This window comes from Bufo bufo, chromosome 10 (assembly GCF_905171765.1).
Source record: "Bufo bufo chromosome 10, aBufBuf1.1, whole genome shotgun sequence".
NCBI lineage: Eukaryota > Metazoa > Chordata > Amphibia > Anura > Bufonidae > Bufo > Bufo bufo.
The window spans coordinates 10,884,083-10,910,089 of record NC_053398.1 but is presented as its reverse complement, the minus strand read 5'-3'; the positions used below and the strand labels follow the sequence as shown (position 1 = coordinate 10,910,089).

The window sequence follows — 26,007 nt, the reverse complement described above, 5'->3', positions numbered from 1 at the left end:
ATGTACAAGAGTATAACTACTATAATACTGCCTCCTATGTACAAGAATATAACTACTATAATACTGCTCCTATGTACAGGAATATAACTACTATAATACTGCTCCTATGTAAAAGAATATAACTACTATAATACTGCCTCCTATGTACAAGAATATAACTACTATAATACTGCTCCTATGTACAAGAATATAACTACTATAATACTGCTCCTATGTAAAAGAATCTAACTACTATAATACTGCCTCCTATGTACAGGAATATAACTACTATAATACTGCTCCTATGTACAAGAATATAACTACTATAATACTGCCTCCTCTGTACAACAATATAACTACTATAATACTGCCTCCTATGTACAGGAATATAACTACTATAATACTGCCTCCTATGTGCAAGAATGTAACTACTATAATATTTGCTTTATTGGGTTGTCAGAAGAACAATAGAACATACTATATCTGAATTACAGTTTTTATTATAGTTTAACTATAGAATTTCAGCCTTGAGGGATGTAAATATTTCAGCAGTGATGTGACGGTACATTTTTACATAGGTCATCCGTACAGCAATATAATCACTTAAAACTATTTTAGTTTGTCTCAGTGAGTTATGAGTTCACGTGTTAATGGGTTAGGTACGTGACAATAGCATGGCGCTCGTGGTGTACACTTCTGTAACAATTATCACTCAATTTCTCCCAGATCATAGATGGAATTCTAAGACTGAAAGAGATTGCGCAGGATAATAATAATAATGGCGCCTTTCTTTGATAATCAGCGCCTCATCTGTCCACAGGTTGTGTGCGGTGCTGCACTTCCAGTCTATTCACTTCAATGGTGTGGCGCTGTTTCTGTATGACAGCGACCATGTATTTAAAATTTTGGAGGACCCCTCATTATGTCGTACCACTGTCTCATACATGTAGAGCACCAGCTCCTCGCCTGTTTTAAGACCACCGCTTGCGGTCAGTGAGTGAATGCACTCTGATTTACGTCAGAGGCTGAAAACCTTCTTTGGCCTAGTCTTTCTCACAGAGCTATGGGTTTGCTACAATGTATCAGTGTAGGTAAGCCTGGAGTATAGGCTGGGGATGAGCTGTTTAGCTCACTGATACATTACTGAACATGAGGAAAAGGCGAACAGTGATGTGCACTGCAGGAATCCGTCAGGTTAGGGATACTTTTGGCGCTTGGTCTTGGGTTCCTTTCAATCTCAGTTTTTAAGAGAACAGTCTAAAGAAAAACTGATACAACATGTCTAATTCATGCAGTATCTGAGGGGGCGGAGCATGACACAAGAATTTAGTAAGGTATGCTTGAGACCCTGTGTCATGTACCTCCCCCTTCCTCAGACTTGCACTAGGTATAATACAATGTATCAGTAAATTAAGTGTACAATTTTAGCGTAAAACAAAAAGTTGCGCTATTTTGTAACAAATTACCGTGAGGGGGGCCGCCGGAAGGGCGGGCGGGGGAGTCCGCAAAGATGCGGGCCGGCCGACTGCCTGAATCCCGCCAGGTTGAATCCTCCGGGCGGACCGCACGGACCCCACCCGTTTACCTCTTAACGGTTTCACGCCCTCTTGAACTCTCTCTTCAAAGTTCTTTTCAACTTTCCCTTACGGTACTTGTAGCATTTCTCCCGTTTTCAAAATTTCACCTACTGAACAGGAACTTAAGTTTTTTTTTATTTCCTCTATGGCTTCCAGAAAATAAAAATCTTCCCTGGTCACGTGTAGATCCATAGGTCACGTGTGGATCCATAGGTGCATGGCTCATAGAGAAACAAAAGTGTGACAAGCAATGCACCTGTCTGATAGCCAGGAGGCCCCCAATGGCCGCTGATCACAAGGTATCCCACTGTTGGGCCCCCAGCTATGAGCTGTTGTCTGTAGGGTAACCGAGCACCAAGCGTTCAGTTCCCCTGCAGTGCCCCCACAGGAGTAAGAAAGTATTACACAATGTCCATAGAAATAAATGGTCTGTGTGTAATGTATGGACGCGCTGGGTCCTCCAGAGAAGGAGACACTCTTTGTAACTATTCTCCACTCAAGCTAAGGTCAGGGTTCTGAAGAGAGGGTTCTAAACCAGGGGTATTCCCATCATAAAAAGTGTGTGTGTGTATGGGGGGGGGGGGGGGGGGGGGGGGGGTAGTTTTCTTGATCTCTTGGACTTGACCTTTAACTTTACATTACCTGAAAATCTACACATTGCAGCTGATGAAGGTAAAAGAATTTCAAGAATTAAAAGGCACAATTGCCGCAGAGTTAGAAGCTTGAATGACTCTTTCTGTGAACTTTCCCCTCCTTGATAACATCACATCCGGACTGATCCTTCCAGAAATAGATGGATCGGTCAATGATTGACCATAGAGTGCGAATTATCAGAGAGTCCTGTGATCGGGTTGTTGCTGATAAGACAATGATTCACAGAAGCGGCAGGAGTCCGGCTTACTGGAAGAGGCGGTCGGGGCCCCATTCATCACCTCTGATCTGGGCGCAGTCAATGAATTTATTGCACACGCCTGGATGAGATGCGTTATTACAGCGGTGACCAATGTTTGTATCAGTTTCCAAGGACACATCACTCCGAGAGGTTCTCCGGTATCTGACATATATCACAGATCTAGGGTGGTTAAAGGGAGGCTCCTACCGAAATAAGGCATGAGTTATAATAGGGGTTGTGACTTTTGCCCTTGGTAGGGCCACCATTGTGACCACCATGAGGTCAATGCTTCCACTAAGGAGCCCCCCATTGACCATTCTAGGTCATATTTGCCTATTTTTTTTTATTTTTAGGTGCACGTCTCACCCATTAAACTATAGACCACACCCTCTAATCCATCCCAATCAAATCCACCTGATCACATAACCATGACAGTGATTGTGGCACCAAAACAGCGACAGCCAGAGTCAGGGGTGCACCTAGCCTTTCTGCTGCCTGAGGCGAAAACTAAAACGGCGCCCCCCCCCCCCCAATTGCCCACAGTGCTCCTATATAAATGATAGCCACTGTGTCCCAAAACCGGTGACAACCAAAGTGCCCCATAACATTGACAACCACAGTGCACCCATATAAATGATGGCCACTGTGCCCCAAAACTAAGGACAACCAAAGTGCCCCCATAATAGTAACAGACACAGTGCTACCATAACAGTACTGGTCACAGTGTCTCCATGACAACAACAGATAAGTACCCTCAAAATAGTGTAGCCACAGTAAAGCCCAAACTGATGACTGCCATAGGACCGCGTAACTGTGACAGACACAGTGCCTCCATATCAATGTCTGCTACAATGTCCCCAAAATAGTGACACAGAAATATTAGCGACTGTCACGGTGCCCCCATAACAGTAAAAGCCACAGTGTTTCCATAATAATGATAGCTACAGTGTCCCTAAATAGTGATTGCCACAGTACATTACACAAGTGGCAGCCACAGTGCCCCCCATAAAAGTAAAAGCCACAGTACCGACATAACAGTGACAGCCACAGTGCTCCCATAACCGTGACAGCTGCAGTGCCTCCATAATAGTGACAGTTACAGTGCCCCCATAACAGAGACAGCCACAGTGCCCCCATAACAGTGACAACCACAGAGCCCCATAACAGAGACAGCCACAGAGCCCCCATAACAGTGACAGCCACAGAGCCCCCATAACAGTGACAGCCACAGAGCCCCCATAACAGTGACAGCCACAAAGCTCCCATAACAGTGACAGCTGCAGTGCCCCCATAACAGTGACAGCTGCGGTGCCTCCATAACAGTGACAGCTGCAGTGCCCCCATAACAGTGCACCCAAAACAGTGACAGCCACAGATATAGTTCCCCATAATAGTGACAGCCATAGTGCCTCCATAATAAGGACAGCTACAGTGTCACATACCAGTGAAAGCTACAGTGTCTCCATAACAAAGACAGCAAGAGTGACTCCATAACAGTGACAGTCCCCCACAACAGTGACAGTAACAGCACCCCATAAAAAATACAGCCAGAGTGCCTCCATAATAGTGACACAGCCACAGCACCTTAGACTAGGATGAGCCACAGCGGCCCTCAAGCTGGGGACAGCCAAAGTACCCTCATAATAAAGTGCCCCCTTCTCTTACTGCAGAGATGATGCCATTGTCACCCAGCTTTCCCAGAAACAGAAATAAGTAAGAGGATGTTTAGGGTGTTATCCAGGAGATGCCCTCTAAAGGTATCATACAGAGAAGAAGATCATGCCACTTCAGTCACAGCCTTTTCATGCCCGCCTGGCACAGAGCTTTTCCTGTAAGGCTCAGGTTTCAATCAGTCAACATCCAATTATTATCTTGTTTGTGTATCTTTCATACCAGAAAATACACCCAGCCCCTTATGTAATCTTCTGCATAATCTCCCCTGGCAGTCATATGATATATAAGCTTACAGTCCCTCTACATTACAGCCCTATAGATGAGAAGGGGCCCGTGAGAAAACCCCCAGATGGGTGGACATTTCTTGGCATTTCCAGTGTTTAAAGCCAGGATCAGGATGTGAAAAGCACTGGAACGGAAGTGGCAAGAGATCCGTGGAGGTGAGCAATGATTCTGTATGCAAAAAAAAATAAAAAATCTCCCTGGAAAACAGTTTTAAATGAATTGAAATCTATGGAAAAGGTTCACAGCATGTAGAAATATGTAATAGACGACTAAATGCTTCCTAAAGACCCCAATAGTTACAAAGTACAAAAGCGTACAATAACACCAAGATTAACCAAGGAATGGGGACAAACTCTGCAAGTATCCAGTCTCTCAAAAAGTGCATACTAATTTATTTAGCAGTTTTCAACAATTTGCAACACTGTTGCAGATGGGACATTCAGAAATGGTGAGCTGAATTCAGGGACAGGACCATTGAAGGTCACATCACCTATTTTATGTAAAGGATCAAGTCCAAAAAACAAGGTTATAAAGGAACTTCAGCACAAAAGCAAAAAAAATGACAAGACTAAGGCTACTTTCACACTTGCGGCAGGACGGATCAGACAGGCTGTTCACTATTTCGGATCCGTCCTTCCTCTATTTCACCGTGCTGCCGGACCGCCGCTCCGTCCCCATTGACTATAATGGGGACGGGGGCGGAGTGCAGCACGGCGGTGCACGGCGAAAGCCGCCGGACTAAAAAGTCCTGCATGTCCAACTTTTAAGTCCGGCGGCTTTCGCCGTGCACCGCCGTGCTGCGCCAGAGCTCCGCCCCTTCCCCATTATAGTCAATGGGGACGGAGCGGCGGTCTGGCGGCACGGCGAAATAGCGGAAGGACGGATCCGACATGGTGAACAGCCTGTCGGATCCGTCCTGCCGCAAGTGTGAAAGTACCCTAAGGCTACTTTCACACTTGCGGCAGAGTGATCCGGCAAGCAGTTCCGTCGCCGGATCTGGCAAAACGTATGCCAACTGATGTCATTTGTAAGACTGATCAGGATCCTGATTAGTCTTAAAAATGCCTGATCAGTCAAAAAGATGCATTGAAATGCCGGATCCGTCTTTCCGGTGTCATCCGGCAAAACGGATCCGGCATTTACTTTTTTCACCTTTTTTGCGAGACCGGAAGGACGGATCCGGCATTCCGGTATTTTGAATGCACTAATAAGTTCCTATGGACAAAAAATGCTGGATCAGGCAAGTCTTCAGTTTTTTTCGCCGGAGATAAAACCGTAGCATGCTACGGTTTTCTCTTTTGCCTGATCAGTCAAAATGACTGAACTGAAGACATCCTGATGCATCCTGAACGGATTACTCTCCATTCAGAATGCATGAGGATGAACCTGATCAGTTCTTTTCTGGTATAGAGCCCCTGTGACGGAACTCAGTGCCGGAAAAGAAAACCGCAAATGTGAAAGTAGCCTTAGGAGATCAAATAAGGATTTGTGGCAGCTGTAGAACAGCCGGTAGGATGAAACGTCACGTCCCTTATCTCTGTTACCAGATATGCCAGGGTTCGTTTTATTGTGTTAAATAATTAATATCACAAGTCAGACTTTGTCCTTTCCCAGTGCCCAGCCTGGTGACGCATACATCAAAGTCATGCTGTGCTTGGTTAGGCTGTGTTCACATATGCGCTGTGAACTCCGGCAGTTTGTTCTGGTGGAGGAACAGACAGATGGAATTTAACTTATCCAGTATAGCCGGATACCACCGTGCACCGCCGGATCCTCATTCACTGTAATGGGATCTGGCGGTAATCCGGCTGCACATATGCCAACTTTTGGCCAGACAAAAAATGTTGCGTGTAGCATGTATGCCGGATACAGTCACCGGATTACACTGCTGAAGTTCACAACGCAGATATGAACCTGCCCTTACAGAGCTGTCTGTATCTCTGCCTGTATAATCTAACTTTTACTTGTCAATCTGCAGCTAAGGGTACTTTCACACTAGCGTTTTTCTTTTCCGGTATTGAGTTTCGTCACAGGGGCTCAATACCGTAAAAAAAACTGATCAGTTTTATCCTAATGCATTCTGAATGGAGAGCATTCCGTTCAGTATGCAACAGGATGTCTTCAGTTCAGTCCCTCTTATGTTTTTTGGCTGCAGTTTTCTCTCCGGCCAAAAATGCTGAACACTTGCCGGAATGCCCGGATCCGGCATTAATTTCCATTGAAATCATTAATGCCGGATCCGGCCCCAAGTGTTCCGGAAAAACGGATCTGGTTTTACGGTCTGCATGAAAAAAAAAAAATAATATCGGATCCGTTTTTCCGGATGACAACTGGAAAGACGGATACGGTATTGCAATGCATTTGTGAGACGGATCCGCATCCGTATCCGTCTCACAAATGCATCCGTTTGCATCCGGATTGCAAGTGTGAAAGTACCCTAAGTCGATAGAGTACCCTAAGTCGATTGAGTGCCCAGCATCAAAACTAGTAAACATTTTACAGCTAAAGTGTCCTATAGATAAAAAAAATCAAGGGTTGGGGTAAAGTATGTACCCATGGCGGTGCCTCTAAAATGAAAAATTATTAAGGGTTGATGATGTACACAAAATGTTATATTGAATGTCTTTTATTCTGTATTACTTGTACCAATAAAAGAGTTTTTTTTTTTAAAATGAACGTTTAGTCTGTCAACTTCTATGTTCCAGGTATTGAAATAATAGTACTTGAAATATCCCATAAGTTAGCAATGATGCGACCTTACAGCTCGGTTTATGGATTTAAGTATGACTAGGGTAATATCAGAACTTACTTGGATGTTGAGGGAGAGAAGGATTGGGCAGGAATTCTGTAGTGTATTAGTGGAATTCTGTAGTGAATTCTTAGGACACAACAGCCCTGTGATTTCAGGGTGTCCACGGCAAAATGGCAGTGATGCCCGAGAGATCAAAAACCAACAAATCATCACCTATTATTAAACATTCCAAAATAATAATAATTATTATCATTATTCTTAATAATAACATACACGTCAAATTACTGTTTATAGTACAAGTCAATGGAACATAAAAACATATCATTAAGATATCTACATAAATAATGTACAAAATTTTAATTATTTGAAAAAATATGAGATTAAGATAATAATAGAATATTTTTTATTAGTGACGTTATGTATAACTTATGTATAATTCATAAAAAATTTTTTATTTAAAACTATATTATTAGTGGTTTCACTATATAATTACTAATAACAATATTAATTATAAAAAATTAAATATATTACTGAATTGAAATGAAATTATGAAAATTAATAGTTAATGTATTTTTAATTTTATTAGTGTATTACTATTGTTAGTATATTATGATTTTTATTATTACTCTATTGTTGTTAATATTATTAGTAGTGTATTATTATTGTAATACTATTCTAATTTTTAGCACTCTATTATTATAAATATAATATATATTATTTTTAATATTAGACACTATTATTATTTTTGTTTTCCTCTTTTTATTATTATTATTAGTGTATCATTGTTACAACTATTATTATTACTATTATAATATTAGACTACTTTTACACTAGCGTTTTTGTGGACCCGTCATCGATCTGCAAAAACGCTTCCGTTACAATAATACAACCGCATGCATCCGTCATGAACGGATCCGGTTGTATTATGTCTTCTATAGCCATGACGGATCCGTCTTGAACATCATTGAAAGTCAATGGAGGACGGATCCGTTTTCTATTGTGCCAGATTGTGTCAGAGAAAACGGATCCGTCCCCATTGACTTACATTGTGTGTCAGGACGGATCCGTTTGGCTCCGCTTCATCAGGTGGACAGCAAAATGGAATGGAGACTGATCGGAGGCAAACTGATGCATTCTGAGCGGATCCTTTTCAATTCAGAATGCATTAGGGCAAAACTGATCCGTTTTGGACCGCTTATGAGAGCCCTGAACGCATCTCAGAAACGGAAACCAAAACGCGAGTGTGAAAGTAGCCTTATTTTTTGTAATTTTCTCTTCATCTGGGCACATTTACAGCACCGTGCTGTATTTTATTATAATGAGGTGCAGTTGATTTTACCTTGGGGCCTTTGAGTTATTTGGCTGTAATGATTCCAGTCTCAGCATTTCACATGTCTCTGAAGTTACACCGCCTATTGAGAAATCCACCCCACGTGACCTGAGCGTGTTCCAGCATTGTGCCCTCTCTTATCCTCTCCTGACTTGCACTTTGCTAATTTACCCTCCCTAACCCCAGGTTTTTCCACATGTACAGCAAATGTTCCAGCCTAGTCAGGCAAACAATGGGTTAATAATAAGCTTGTAGATATGTTTGCTTACAACATTTCAAAGGGTTCCTTGGTCAGCCTTACATTAAATGGTGTCCTGTACGGTGCCGGCTGTGGGTGTCCCTCCTCTTTATGGTGCACGGTCATGCAATGCATATAGAACCATGCCAAAAGGGGTTAATTTTAAGTACCGTAAGTGGTAACGTTTCCATGCAGTTAACTAAATCACAATGCCATATCCTGCAAACCTTTAGTCACACAGTGCCACCATACATGTATACAGTAACCATATAACAGCTCCATTAACAGGGCCGTCTTTAATATTGATTGGACCCTGGGCAAGAATTCACTTGGGCCCCCTGGATCCCGCCTTCCCGCACCCTAGCATGCGATCACACCCTCCACCACAACACACACACCCAAAAAAAATCCACACACCTGGTAGAGTAGGAAACTTTAATAATGATGAGCGGCCACTAGCCATTTACATTAAAAAGCTTGCAGAGACTTGCTGTAGACACCAGAACTACGACGTTTAGCTGTTGTGGTTCTGGTGACTAAAGTGTCCCTTAATATAGAGAAGAAGAAAAAAGAATCAGCACAAAAGTATCAAATAAAATGTCTGTATCATTATTCTAAAAATTAAAAAAGCAAAACTTCTGACACAAATATATAGTATTTGGCAGATTACAGTTTTTTTTTTTTTACAATGTGCAGACAGTAGTGTACTACTAACCCCTCCATCCCCCCTACATCCAGGGTAATACAGCACCCCATACCTCTTACATCCAGGGCAATACAGCCCCATACCTCTTACATCCAGGGTAATACAGCACCCCATACCTCTTACACCCAGGGTAATACTTCGCCCCATACCTCTTACATACAGGGTAATACAGCGCCCCATACCTCTTACATCCAGGGTAATACAGCGCCCCATACCTCTTACATCCAGGGTAATACAGCGCCCCATACCTCTTACATACAGGGTAATACAGCACCCCATACCTCTTACATCCAGGGTAATACAGCGCCCCATACCTCTTACATACAGGGTAATACAGCGCCCCATACCTCTTACATCCAGGGTAATACAGCGCCCCATACCTCTTACATCCAGGGTAATACAGCGCCCCATACCTCTTACATCCAGGGTAATACAGCGCCCCATACCTCTTACATCCAGGGTAATACAGCGCCCCATACCTCTTACATCCAGGGTAATACAGCACCCCATACCTCTTACATACAGGGTAATACAGCGCCCCATACCTCTTACATCCAGGGTAATACAGCGCCCCATACCTCTTACATCCAGGGTAATACAGCGCCCCATACCTCTTACATCCAGGGTAATACAGCGCCTCATACCTCTTACATCCAGGGTAATACAGCGCCCCATACCTCTTACATCCAGGGTAATACAGCGCCCCATACCTCTTACATCCAGGGTAATACGGCGCCCCATACCTCTTACATCCAGGGTAATACAGCGCCCCATACCTCTTACATCCAGGGTAATACAGCGCCCCATACCTCTTACATCCAGGGTAATACAGCGCCCCATACCTCTTACATCCAGGGTAATACAGCGCCCCATACCTCTTACATCCAGGGTAATACAGCGCCTCATACCTCTTACATCCAGGGTAATACAGCGCCCCATACCTCTTACATCCAGGGTAATACAGCGCCCCATACCTCTTACATCCAGGGTAATACGGCGCCCCATACCTCTTACATCCAGTGTAATACAGCGCCCCATACCTCTTACATCCAGGGTAATACAGCACCCCATACCTCTTACATCCAGGGTAATACAGCGCCCCATACCTCTTACATCCAGGGTAATACAGCGCACATACCTCTTACATCCATGGTAATACAGCGCCCCATACCTCTTACATCCAGGGTAATACAGCGTCTCATACCTCTTACATCCAGGGTAATACAGCGCCCCATACCTCTTACATCCAGGGTAATACAGCCCCATACCTCTTACATCCAGGGTAATACAGCGCCCCATACCTCTTACATCCAGGATAATACAGCGCCTCATACCTCTTACATCCAGGGTAATACAGCGCCTCATACCTCTTACATCCAGGGTAATACAGACCCATACCTCTTACATCCAGGGTAATACAGCCCTATACCTCTTACATCCAGGATAATACAGCCCCATACCTCTTACATCCAGGGTAATACAGCGCCCCATACCTCTTACATCCAGGGTAATACAGCGCCTCATACCTCTTACATCCAGGGTAATACAGCCCCATACCTCTTACATCCAGGGTAATACAGCGCCCCATACCTTTTACATCCAGGGTAATACTGCGCCCCATACCTCTTACATACAGGGTAATACAGCGCCCCATACCTCTTACATCCAGGGTAATACAGCGCCCCATACCTCTTACATCCAGGGTAATACAGCGCCCCATACCTCTTACATCCAGGGTAATACAGCCCCATACCTCTTACATACAGGGTAATACAGCGACCCATACCTCTTACATCCAGGGTAATACAGCCCCATACCTCTTACATCCAGGGTAATACAGCGCCTCTTACCTCTTACATGCAGGGTAATACAGCGCCCCATACCTCTTACATCCAGGGTAATACAGCGCACATACCTCTTACATCCAGGGTAATACAGCACCCCATACCTCTTACATACAGGGTAATACAGCGCACATACCTCTTACATACAGGGTAATACAGCGCCCCATACCTCTTAAATCCAGGGTAATACAGCGCACATACCTCTTACATCCAGGGTAATACAGCGCCCCATACCTCTTACATCCAGGGTAATACAGCGCCCCATACCTCTTACATCCAGGGTAATACAGCGCCCCATACCTCTTACATCCAGGGTAATACAGCGCACATACCTCTTACATCCAGGGTAATACAGCGCCCCATACCTCTTACATCCAGGGTAATACAGCCCCCCATACCTCTTACATACAGGGTAATACAGCGCCCCATACCTCTTACATCCAGGGTAATACAGCGCACATACATCTTACGTCCAGGGTAATACAGCGCCCCATACCTCTTACATCCAGGGTAATACAGCGCACATACCTCTTACATCCAGGGTAATACAGCGCCCCATACCTCTTACATACAGGGTAATACAGCGCCCCATACCTCTTACATCCAGGGTAATATAGCGCCCCATACCTCTTACATACAGGGTAATACAGCGCCCCATACCTCTTACATCCAGGGTAATACAGCGCACATACCTCTTACATCCAGGGTAATACAGCGCCCCATACCTCTTACATCCAGGGTAATACAGCGCACATACCTCTTACATTCAGGGTAATACAGCGCCTCATACCTCTTACATCCAGGGTAATACAGCCCCATACCTCTTACATCCAGGGTAATACAGCGCCCCATACCTCTTACATCCAGGGTAATACAGCCCCATACCTCTTACATCCAGAGTAATACAGCGCCCCATACCTCTTACATCCAGGGTAATACAGTGCCCCATACCTCTTACATCCAGGGTAATACAGCGCACATACCTCTTACATCCAGGGTAATACAGCGCCCCATACCTCTTACATCCAGGGTAATACAGCGCCCCATACCTCTTACATACAGGGTAATACAGCGCCCCATACCTCTTACATCCAGGGTAATACAGCGCACATACATCTTACGTCCAGGGTAATACAGCGCCCCATACCTCTTACATCCAGGGTAATACAGCGCACATACCTCTTACATCCAGGGTAATACAGCGCCCCATACCTCTTACATACAGGGTAATACAGCGCCCCATACCTCTTACATCCAGGGTAATATAGCGCCCCATACCTCTTACATACAGGGTAATACAGCGCCCCATACCTCTTACATCCAGTGTAATACAGCGCACATACCTCTTACATACAGGGTAATACAGCGCCCCATACCTCTTACATCCAGGGTAATACAGCGCACATACCTCTTACATTCAGGGTAATACAGCGCCTCATACCTCTTACATCCAGGGTAATACAGCCCCATACCTCTTACATCCAGGGTAATACAGCGCCCCATACCTCTTACATCCAGGGTAATACAGCCCCATACCTCTTACATCCAGAGTAATACAGCGCCCCATACCTCTTACATCCAGGGTAATACAGCGCCCCATACCTCTTACATCCAGGGTAATACAGCGCCCCATACCTCTTACATCCAGGGTAATACAGCGCCTCATACCTCTTACATCCAGGGTAATACAGCCCCATACCTCTTACATCCAGAGTAATACAGCGCCCCATACCTCTTACATCCAGGGTAATACAGCGCCCCATACCTCTTACATCCAGGGTAATACAGCGCCCCATACCTCTTACATCCAGGGTAATACAGCGCCTCATACCTCTTACATCCAGTGACGTCTCTTTGATGTAGATGTTCTCTTTCCTCATCGGCTCCTTTCAGACCTTCAGCCCAAACACCATTTTTCAGCCATTTCTCGTCTCTGCAGTTTGACAAACTCTTAGTTTACTACTTTTCCATCATCCTCTCATCATCTGGACAAATCTTCCTACCACCCCCAACACTGTGCCGCTGTGCTCCTCAATACTAAACTGCAGAAACAGATAAACCCCCTGGTAATAGTAGTACCATGCAGATAGTGCCCTTCAATAATTATTGGCACACAGTGCCCTAAAATAACTGCGCCCAGCAAATAGTGCCCCTGACACTAATAGTAACGTCCCCCAAAAATAATTGTGGTAAGCTGATACTGTGCCAAGGTGCCCCCACAGTAATAGTGCTCCCAAAAGTCCCACCAATAGGAATAATTCTCTGCTAGAACACATATGGTAGTAATAGTGCTCCTACAGTGCCCCCAACATGTCCCCACTGTGCCCCAGAAGTAATAATGCTCCCATAGTGCCTATACTAGTAATCATGTTCCCCATAGACCCCCAGTAGTAATAAAGCCCATCATAATGCCCCCCAGTAGTAATAATTATCCTTATAATGTGACAGTACAAACAATGCCCCCTTTTAATGCCGCCAGTTGAGCTAATGTCCCCCTAGTGCCCCCATAATCTGCCAGTATAAAATACCGCTATATAGTGCCCCCAGTAAATACCCCCATAGTGCTCCTCTCCCCCCTTCCTCCTTGTGCCCCCCCATAATGTACCAGTATAACATGCCCCATATATAGTGCCCCAGTAGATGCCCTCAGTGTCCCCCATAATTTGCAAGTATAAAATACCCCTTCTTAGTGCCCCCTATAGATGAGCCCATAGTACTCCTCTCCCCCCTTCCCCATAGTACCCGCCATAATGTGCCCCAGTGTAAAATGCCCCTATACAGAGCCCCCATATAAAATACCCCTTCTTTGTGTGTCAGTAACAAGTACCCCAATAGATGCCCCCCAATCATGTGCCAGTAACAAGTACCACTATAGATGCCCCCCAATCATGTGCCAATAACAAGTGCCCCCATAGATGCCCCCCAATCATGTGCCAGTAATAGGAGCCCCCATAGATGCCCCCTAATCATGTGCCAGTAACAAGTGCCCCCATAGATGCCCCCCAATCATGTGCCAGTAAGTAGTACCATATAAAAAAAATAAACACTTATACTTACCTCCATCAGGCTGGCAGCGATGTGATGCAGGCCTCTTCCGGCCTGTGTCCAGCGCTGTACGGCTCAGGCGGCGCGATGATGTCATCTCGCCACCTGCATCGGCCTCTGATAGGCTGCAGGCCTAGTGCCTGCAGCCTATTAGAGGAACGGGGAAGGGAGACGCCTCTCCCTCCCCTGCCCCGCCGCAGCACATCTATCTGTATCGCTATCCTGAGGACGGCGATACAGATGACTATGGAAATGAGCGCTTCCACAATGGAAGCGCTCATCTCCCTGTGCCCTGACGCCGCCCCCCCCACTTCTGAGCAGGGCCGTGCCGCCTGGGGCCATCACCTCACTTTGTCTAATTGGCGGTGCGGCCCTGCTGGCGCCCCCTGGAATTTTGCGCACGGGGCAACGACCCCCCCACGCTACGCCACTGGCCAGAGGGCCTCAAGAGGCAGCTGCCTTGGGCCCCCCAGGAGCAACTGGGCCCGGGGAGGCTGCCCCTTTTGCCCCGCGTTAAAGACGGCCCTGTCCATACATTAAGCAATCTAGTAACAGCTCTATACAATTTGCATATAATACCGCTACACAAGTAATATAAAGTTATGTGGCGGTGACGAGCTGCAGGTATCAGGGTATCTGAGGCACTCCTTATAGCAAAGGCAACGCACCCCTAAAACCAGCACATGAAGGCAGTATTTCAATGCCACTGTAAGCGGCTATGGATGCTGTGACTCCCCACTGACTGGAACTGAGCTGTAATACCAGGCACGGCCTGTGGACAAGAGTGGCACTGTTTTGGGAAATCTCAACCCTGTTGAAGCAACTGTATCATAAGACAAATGTAAGAGACAGTTCCATACGTGTTTCCCATTATCCCATTATCTCTTCTCGTCAGTCCCCCCCCCATAAATGGCAGGACGCTGACGCACAGGAAGGATGTTTTACTTGAGAGTGCCTTGATACGCTGACACTTTATGATTCAAGAGTCTTTCACCGCCGTACGAATTATCTTCCCATAATGATAGCGTCTCGAAGTCCCTTTCATGGCAGAGAACCCTCCAGATGCCGACACGGATGGGGCTGAGCGGCTTTGATCTTCAATCACTAACCGTCCTCAGCTCTATAAGAGACATGTCACCGGTAATAACCGCTAAACACCTCCCAAACCCCTGGAGAAACTCAACTACTTGTCTAGACAGATGTGAGTGGGCGCCGGTATCATTAGCCTCCGGGCGAGAAATACATTCACCTGAAGTAAGAAGATAAATATAGTAAAATAAAAAAAGGTCACATGTTTTATATTTAGAGGCTAGAGATGAGCGAATCGAAGCTGACGAACTGGAATTCGATCCGAATTTCCTCACGCTTTGTGGTAACGAATCGCATTTTTTCCTAAAATGGCTGCTGCACGTGTGAGGACATGGAGCAAGGAATTCTGGGTACGGGGGATCACCCACAATGCCATGCATGCAGCCAATCAGCAGCCAGCCAGCCCTGTGATGTCACAGCCCTATAAATAGCCTCAGCCATCTTGGATTCAGGCATTTTCCAGTGTGCTTAATGCAGGGAGAGACGTCAGCAGGCGCTAGGGACAGTGCTAGGAAAGACTTCATTGTGCTAAAAGAAATGATTTACAAGTGCAGGGAAAGATTATTCCAGGTGCAGGGAAAGGATAGGGAGGAATCATTCCACAGCATTTCTGTAGAACAGGGTTCAGTCGGGGAGGTTACAGCCTGGGTAATGGGAACAATCCTATTACACCTTGCTGCACTGACTGCGGATCCAAATCGCCATTATACAGCTCTGTAATTCCAGCAAACAGTTCTTGTTATCGGGGTGCAAGTGCCGTGTGATACCGCCATTAACAGGGGTTATTACAAGGAAATATTTCTACGTCTTATTTGCCCTTGTGCGGTGCAGTTATATGTTCTAAAGCATCTTTTGGCTTGTATTAGTGGGAAAAAAGGGCTTATTCGAAAATTACAGCCCTTTTTGTTGTGTATTAGTGGCAAAAGTAAAATATATTTGCCGTTCTGCTCTGTTGGGGGGGGGGGGGGGCTCTACTTGTATAAGGTTTTAATAGAACAGGTTCTGTAGACATCTATGTGGAATCAGCTGACGACGGTTCTTCTTGGCGCAAACATCGACCTGTAAGGCTGAGTTCATACTTGAGTTATTTGGTCAGTTTTGGCCCAGTGACTGCCCAAATAAGTGACATCTGCATGTCATATGGACTCACAGTATTGTTTCACTCCCTATGCGTGTTACTGCAAGGCACAGTGTTCTACACCACTATATAGTCCCTCTGCAGCCAGGAAACAGACGTTCTTTAACGCGGTTCGCCGCGAATAAATTCGGATCAAAACGAATTTTTTCTTAAAATTGGGCGAACTGGCCGAATCAAATTTAAAAAAAATTTGCTCATCTCTAATAGAGACACACATAGTAGAAAAGAAGCTATATTCCTGTATACAGGAGGCAGTATTATAGCTGTACATAGGAGCAGTATTATAGTAGTTATATTCCTGTACATAGGAGCAGTATTATAGTAGTTATATTCTTGTACATAGGAGCAGTATTATAGTAGTTATATTCTTGTACATAGGAGCAGTATTATAGTAGTTATATTCTTGTACATAGGAGGCAGTATTATAGTAGTTATATTCTTGTACATAGGGGCAGTATTATAGCAGTTATATTCTTGTACATAGGAGCAGTATTATAGTAGTTATATTCTTATACATAGGAGCAGTATTATAGTAGTTATATTCTTGTATATAGGAGCAGTATTATAGTAGTTATATTCTTGTACATAGGAGGCAGTATTATAGTAGTTATATTCTTGTATATAGGAGCAGTATTATAGTAGTTATATTCTTGTACATAGGAGGCAGTATTATAGTAGTTATATTCTTGTACATAGGAGCAGTATTATAGTAGTTATATTCTTGTATATAGGAGCAGTATTATAGTAGTTATATTCTTGTACATAGGAGGCAGTATTATAGTAGTTATATTCCTGTACATAGGAGCAGTATTATAGTAGTTATATTCCTGTACATAGGAGGCAGTATTATAGTAGTTATATTCTTGTACATAGGAGGCAGTATTATAGTAGTTATATTCTTGTACATTGGAGCAGTATTATAGTAGTTATAGTCTTGTACATAGGAGGCAGTATTATAGTAGTTATATTCTTGTACATAGGAGGCAGTATTATAGTAGTTATATTCCTGTACATAGGAGCAGTATTATAGTAGTTATATTCTTGTACATAGGAGGCAGTATTATAGTAGATATATTCTTGTACATAGGAGCAGTATTATAGTAGTTATATTCTTGTACATAGGAGCAGTATTATAGTAGTTATATTCTTGTACATAGGAGGCAGTATTATAGTAGTTATATTCTTGTACATAGGAGGCAGTATTATAGTAGTTATATTCTTGTACATAGGAGGCAGTATTATAGTAGTTATATTCTTGTACATAGGAGGCAGTATTATAGTAGTTATATTCTTTGAAAATTCTCTTTTTATTGAAAAGTATATTGAAAATACATACTACAACATTATGCAGTGACATATACAAAGTGGTTGATATCGTACATTGCTTTGAGTATACATAACAGCTTGAAGGACTGTAGATATGGACCTAAACAGAATTCCGTATATAAATAACAGGACAATACTAATTTCCCATTTTTCACATATAGACAGAATAATCATATCCCATTATACAAGTATTATGCAAAGGTTACAGATGCATCTTACCAGTATATAAAGGTCTTGTAGTATGACTGGTGAACATAATGACGCAGAAATAGAGGAAAAAGGGGAGGGGAAGGATATGGGGATAGGGACAAGGAATAGGAGGGAGGGAAGGATAAAGAGGAATAACCAAAAACAACAACAATCCATCCATGACACTCGTTCGTTTGCAGCATATTAGATATCTAAAGTGCATATTGAATGTATTCATATTCACAGGTATTATTTTGTCAGTGACTCAGACATGGTCCAGAACGCGTACCATTAATGCGCATATATACCCTCTACCCGTGAGCTCATAATGTACCACTACTAGCAGACCCGTGAGCCGTCTGACTATTCGGAGGGTCATCCCTAAACATGAGCCAGGGTGTCCAAAGCTTCACATATTTATTGTGATTCCTGTCCTCCCAACTCGCCAGTTCCTCCATACGACAGATATGGTCCACCTTGTTCAGCCATGCCTCCACAGTGGGGGGTTCTGTACTCAACCAGTGCTGCGGGATGAGCAGCCTTGCCGCCTGGAGTAATTGGGTGGTTAAGCATCTTTTTGAGGGAGAGAAAGAGGGAGTCGGGAGCCACAGGAGCACAAGAGTAGGGGGCACCTCCACAACTACATGTGTTATCTTCTGAATAGTGGATAAGACACCTTCCCAGAATGGACGGATCCTAGGACAAGACCAGAAGATGTGAGACAGAGTACCTGTGTCTTCCATACACCTCCAGCATTTATCGTCCTGTCTCATACCCCTGATAAACATTTGCTTCGGAGTCATATACCACTGGGTGAGGACTTTGTATGTGTGTTCCTGTATCCTGGTGCACCTTGAGAAACCGTGGGAGTGCGCATGTATCCTCATAATGTCAGTCTCATTCAGTTCCACCTCAAGTTCAGCAGCCCAATGCCTCAGGTATTGCGGTGTTCCAGGGGAGCGGGGAGTAACCAAAGCCAAGTAACACAGAGAGATCAGTTTACGTGGGATGGACTCAAATGTTAAAAGTTTCTCAAACCAAGACTGTGTAGGTTTATGTCTATTACTCTCTATTAGTGGTCTGGAGACTGAGTTAAGTTCAATCAGTTCTAGAAAATTACACTTTTTTATAAGGTTGTGTAATGGGTGTTGATCAGATAAGTCCCCCGAGGTCGCCCCCAGGAATTCCTCTGTTGTAAACTTGCGTAGTTTATGCCAGGTCGTTGCTATTTGTTTGGTATTCGGTCGTATAGTGAAAGGAAGAAGATCCGCTGGCATAGATGGAGAGGGGTTATTTAGGAGGTTAAGTTTGCCATTTAACTGTTGAATTACTGAGGCGGTTCCCCTAAGCAGAACTTGCGACCTAAGATTAGAAGTAGTAAGACCCCAGAGGCCCGCTCTCTGGACAGATGAAAGTTGGGCAAGTTCTAAGTCGCATCCCCAAGTCTGGTATTTAGTAGCATGTAGCTGAATCCATCTTTTTAAATGAATCGCCTGATAGTATAGGTGTGCGTCTGGTAACCCAAACCCCCCCGTGCTCCTCCCCTGTATCAGCCTGCTATGGGCTAATCTAGCGGATTTCCCACCCCAAAGGAACGTTCTAAATAACCTCCTGACCTGACAAAAGAAGGACATAGGGATAAAAACGGGCAACATTTGCATCACATACAGGAGCCTGGGCATGATGAAGGCCTTCAGAAGGTTCTTTCTACCCATCCAAGAGACATATGGGATTTTAAGCGAGTGAAGCTGCTTCTGTATATCATTTAAGAGGGGTTTAAAGTTCAAACTGAAAGTTTGGTCCAAATCTGCTGGTAATTTAATTCCTAAGTAGGAAAGATGAGAACCCTGCCAGATAAACGGGGTTGTGCCTTTTAAAGAGGAAATCATTTTGCTTGGCGCTGAGACGTTCATCGCCTCTGACTTTGTATAATTAACTTTAAAGTTAGAGATCCTCCCATATAATTCGAAAAGGGATAGAAGATGCGGAAAGGCCTCGACAGGGTTTGTGAGCATAACCAGTAGGTCATCCGCATAAGCGGCATTTATAAATTCTACAGAACTATCCCTAATTTTGAGACCCTTTATACCGGGGTGTTCTCTTATAGCTTGCAGTAATGTCTCCATTACCATGACGTACAGTGTAGGTGACAGAGGACAGCCCTGACGAGTCCCGTTTGTAATCGGGAACGATTGGGATAATGTACCATTTACCCTTATACGTGCACTAGGTTCATGGTAGAGGGACATGATGGCAGTTTGGAATTGCTCTGGAATGCCAAGTTTATGTAGGGTTTTCCTCATGTAGCTCCAGCTCACTCTGTCAAAGGCCTTTTCCGCATCCACACCCAAAAGGACCAGTGAGGCCTTCTCTTTCTTAGCTAATTGCATTGCTGAGAGAACCCTACAGGAGTTTTGATATCCCTCTCGTCCAGGCACAAACCCGGCTTGGTCCGGGTGAATTAGTTTCGGCAGAAGGGGAGCAAGGCGGGAAGCCAGCAACTTTGCCCATACTTTAACGTCTACGTTGAGAAGCGATATCGGCCTATAACTGCCGCATTGGTTAGGATCTTTACCTGCTTTTGGGAGAATTGTGACCGTCGCTTCCAGGGATTGCCTATGGAGAACAGAACCATTTAATAGGGAATTACACCAAGTGGCCATACGAGGGGTTAGGACAGATGATAGTTTTTTATAATACCCCACAGAAAACCCATCAGGTCCAGGGCATTTCCCCATTGGCATGGAGCTCAGAATATTTGATATTTCTTCTATTGTGACTGGGGCAAGGAGTTGTTCCCTATCTTTGGTCTCCAGTTTGGGCAGATTGAGGTTCCTCAAGAACTTGTCAGCAGCCTCCTCTATATTAGCTTCTGTGTCTTCATCTGGGCATTTGAGCCCATAAAGCTGACTATAGAACTTATGGAATTCTTTCGCAATATCTGAAGTTTTATGTAATAGCCTGCCATCTTTATCTTTAATTCCAGCTATATAGGAAGCATCTTTTTTCTGCTTAAGGAGCGAAGCCATAAGCCTCGTCCCTTTGTCTCCATGAGCATAAAAACGGAACTGGGCATATTGGTAAGATTTGGCCTGGTGATAGTTAAGGTGATCTTTTAATTTTTTCCTAGTTAGTGTTAGTTCTTGTTGGGCCTCTGTGGTTCTGGATTTTTTGTGCAGAGATTCTAAAGCTGAGATCTTCTCTAGTAATGTATGAAATGTTTTTTGTCTTTCCTTCTTTTTCCGACTACCCAGGGCAATCAGCTCCCCTCTGATGACCGCCTTATGCGTCTCCCAGACAGTCGTGACAGAGACGTCATCCGTGGTGTTCTCCCTAAAGAAGTGTTGTAATTTAGCTTCTATGTCTCTCATTCCCTCTACGTCGTCCAGCAGAGTCTCATTTAACCTCCATTGTCGAGATTGCTGAGGTAATTCAGAGAACACCACGGATGTCGTGACAGGAGCGTGATCTGATACTGTCATAGGATCAATGGTGGAGTTACTCACCAGTTCAGCGTGAGCGTCAGAGATGAAAATATAGTCTAGTCTGGAATAGACCTTGTGCGCAGCTGAGAAGAACGTGTAATCTAAGTCAGTGGGATGAGTCAGGCGCCAAGTGTCCAGTAAATGGGCCCTTGCTAGATGCTTATTAATCCTGCCAATAGCCGCTTGGGTCAACTGTGAGGAATGATCTGAAGCGTCTACTAGTGGGTTTAAGGCCACATTAAGATCCCCCCCTATTAAACAAATGCCTTCTGCAAAGGAAGTAAATTTAGTCAATGTAGTCTTCAACCATAGGCCCTGACCCCGGTTAGGACTGTATAGACTTGCCAGTGTTACCAGCACGGTCCCAATTTTACCTTTTACGAACATAAAGCGTCCCTCTGGGTCAGTCAAGGATGAGACAAGGGAGAAGGGAACCCTCCTGGATATGGCAATCCCCGCGCCCCTGGAAGCCTTGGCATGAGAGCTGATGAACCACTGATTAAAGTAGGACTGGGAGAGTTTAGGAACATGGCCGAGCTTAAGGTGCAGCTCTTGGAAAAAACAGACATCTGTGCGTCTCTTCTTTAGAAGTCTGATCACCTGTGAGCGCTTTTGGGGGGTATTAAATCCCCGTACATTAAATGTAGTGCAGTTAACTGCAGCCATCAGTGTAGTGATATACACATGTGCTTGCATATAATAACATACGTGAGCATGGACAGGGAAACAGGGGAAACAAACAGGGGAACGCCTTGTCTTGGACAAGGAACTTTGATCCCTTTAGCCAGAATTTTGTTAATAAAAGCAAAATATGTAATCCTGCAAGCAAAAGGGGGTCAAAGGAAATAAGAGAACTCCGTGCGGGAGCACAGGAACCACCGGTGACAAGGTGGGAGCAGGCCGACATACTCAGTGTCAGACAGTACTGCTCCTGGCCACAAATCAGGGTTCCCCACCCCCACAAAGTGTGCTGAGATTAGTATACATGTGTGAACATAGCCACTCCTATAACTGCCTGAGAGAATCTGGCTATACATATCAGGGAATCACAATATACTGTGTGCACCTACTAACTGACAACCTGAGAGAATGCATTACTTATATAACCTCTATGGTAGTCGCCCATAACAACATGAAGTGAATGCAGCTTCCACCCTCCACATAGGGAGCAATGACGTCCTCCATCTTAAATGTGCTCCTATAACATATTGAACATTAACTGAGGAGCTTGCAATCTAACAGCCCACATACAACCTGTGGAGAATGTTCAAGTAATTCTTTGCTTTGCTCCTTTTCTTGGTGGCACCTTCGACCATCTGGAACTATCAGGGAGTTCTGGGAGCGGGACGCCAGTGTCCGCCGAGGGCAGCCATGATGGGATATCTTGTGGCGTGGTGTTGAGCAGCTCCCATGCCGCCGGCAGATCACTGGGGGTCCGGATCGTGCACCTCTTTCCTTCCCTGGAAAATGTGAGGCCAAATGGAAAAAGCCACTTAAAGGGGATCTTTCTCTGGCGCAGAATCTCGGTGACAGGCCGCAGGATTCTTCTTTTATTCAGGGTTGAAGGCGCGAGATCCTGGAATAGCAGAATCTTGGCTCCATCATGCTTTAGATCTCCCTTCTCCCTGGCCGCTTTAAAAATCGCAGCGGTATCTACGTACCGCAAGAGTCCGCAGACCACATCACGAGGGGGTTCTCCCTCCCTGGGTTTAGGCCGCAGAGAGCGATGGATGCGCTCAATTGTGACTGCAGATGCACCTTCAGGGCCCAGCAGGGAGGTGAAAATGGCTGCCGCTGCTGCAGGAAGCTCCTCATGTGACACCGCTTCTGGCAGGCCTCTGAAGCGCACGTTTTTGCGCCTGCTTCTATTTTCCTGATCTTCAATCAGGGCGTATGCATGATCCAGGGAAGACAGGTAAGCAGAGCTGTTATCTCCAATCGCACGGGTGTAATCCAGGATGGCCCCCTGTGTATTCTCCAGCCTCTCCACTCTATGGCCGATGTGCTTAATGTCCTCCTTTATCTCAGTGAGCTCCTGCATCACCGGCTGTATCACTGACAGGAGGGCCTGTTGTAGGAACCTCTTTGAAATAGGTTCAGCAGCTTCAGCAAGCGAAACCTGAGAACTCTCAGTAGCCGGGCTGTCTGCTCTCTCAGCCTCCTCCATGCTGTCATCAGGGTCAGGAGGGGCCATCTTAGGTCTCTCTGTTACTGGAGCTGCAGACTGCTTGTTAAAGTATTTCTCCATCTCAGAGGGACCCCGATCTTGCTTGAGGGGTTCAGGTCTTTCTTTGGGCAGGTATTTGCCGATTTTCCCCATATTTGTGCAGTTAAGAAGCGAAATAAACCACTTTGTGAGGCAAAGAAGAGGAGAGCTCTCCTCACATGCAGCCGGTCAGGAAGCTGGTCAAGCTCCGCTATAGTAGTTATATTCTTGTACATAGGAGCAGTATTATAATAGTTATATTCCTGTACATAGGAGCAGTATTATAGTAGTTATATTCTTGTACATAGGAGCAGTATTATAGTAGTTATATTCTTGTACATAGGAGCAGTATTATAGTAGTTATATTCCTGTACATAGGAGCGGTATTATAGTAGTTATATTCTTGTATATAGGAGCAGTATTATAGTAGTTATATTCTTGTACATAGGAGCAGTATTATAGTAGTTATATTCTTGTACATAGGAGCAGTATTATAGTAGTTATATTCCTGTACATAGGAGGCAGTATTATAGTAGTTATATTCTTGTACATAGGAGCAGTATTATAGTCGTTATATTCTTGTACATAGGAGCAGTATTATAGAGTTATATTGTTGTAAATAGGAGGCAGTATTATAGTAGCTATATTCCTGTACATAGGAGCAGTATATAGTAGTTATATTCTTGTACTAGGAGCAGTATTATAGTAGTTGTATTCTTGTACATAGGAGCAGTATTATAGTAGTTATATTCTTGTACATAGGAACAGTATTATAGTAGTTATATTCTTGTACATAGGAGGCAGTATTATAGTAGTTATATTTTTGTACATAAGAGGCAGTATTATAGTAGTTATATTCTTGTACATAGGAGGCAGTATTATAGTAGTTATATTCTTGAACATAGGAGCAGTATTATAGTAGTTATATTCTTGTACATAGGAGCAGTATTATAGTAGTTATATTCCTGTGCATAAGAGGCAGTATTATAGTAGTTATATTCTTGTACATAGGAGCAATATTATAGTAGTTATATTCTTGTACATAGGAGCAGTATTATAGTAGTTATATTCTTGTACATAGGAGGCTGTATTATAGTAGTTATATTCTTGTACATAGGAGGCAGTATTATAGTAGTTATATTCCTGTACATAGGAGCAGTATTATAGTAGTTATATTCTTGTACATAGGAGCAGTATTATAGTAGTTATATTCTTGTACATAGGAGGCAGTATTATAGTAGTTATATTCTTGTACATAGGAGGCAGTATTATAGTAGTTATATTCCTGTACATAGGAGCAGTATTATAGTAGTTATATTCTTGTACATAGGAGCAATATTATAGTAGTTATATTCTTGTACATGGGAGGCAGTATTATAGTAGTTATATTCTTGTACATAGGAGGCTGTATTATAGTAGTTATATTCTTGTACATAGGAGGCAGTATTATAGTAGTTATATTCCTGTACATAGGAGCAGTATTATAGTAGTTATATTCTTGTACATAGGAGCAGTATTATAGTAGTTATATTCTTGTACATAGGAGGCAGTATTATAGTAGTTATATTCTTGTACATAGGAGGCAGTATTATAGTAGTTATATTCCTGTACATAGGAGCAGTATTATAGTAGTTATATTCTTGTACATAGGAGCAATATTATAGTATTTATATTCTTGTACATAGGAGCAGTATTATAGTAGTTATATTCTTGTACATAGGAGCAGTATTATAGTAGTTATATTCTTGTACATAGGAGGCTGTATTATAGTAGTTATATTCTTGTACATAGGAGGCAGTATTATAGTAGTTATATTCTTGTACATAGGAGGCTGTATTATAGTAGTTATATTCTTGTACATAGGAGCAGTATTATGGTAGTTATATTCTTGTACATAGGAGCAGTATTCTAGTAGTTATATTCTTGTACATAGGAGGCAGTATTATAGTAGTTATATTCTTGTACATAGGAGGCAGTATTATAGTAGTTATATTCTTGTACATAGGAGCAGTATTATAGTAGTTATATTCTTGTACATAGGAGGCTGTATTATAGTAGTTATATTCTTGTACATAGGAGGCTGTATTATAGTAGTTATATTCTTGTACATAGGAGGCTGTATTATAGTAGTTATATTCTTGTACATAGGAGGCAGTATTATAGTAGTTATATTCTTGTACATAGGAGCAGTATTATAGTAGTTATATTCTTGTACATAGGAGCAGTATTCTAGTAGTTATATTCTTGTACAT

At 43.6% G+C, this 26,007-nt stretch overlaps 1 long non-coding RNA gene across 1 annotated transcript; it reads right to left on the bottom strand.

Moving 5' to 3' along the window:
* Positions 1–1,500: 1,500 nt before the first annotated feature.
* On the bottom strand, positions 1,501–22,324 carry LOC120981151. The gene is made up of 3 exons (XR_005774628.1): positions 22,313–22,324; positions 4,675–4,676; positions 1,501–1,607 (listed from the first exon to the last, which is right to left on the bottom strand). It is a non-coding gene; the product is annotated as an uncharacterized LOC120981151 (long non-coding RNA).
* Between the last annotated feature and the right edge of the window lie 3,683 nt (positions 22,325–26,007).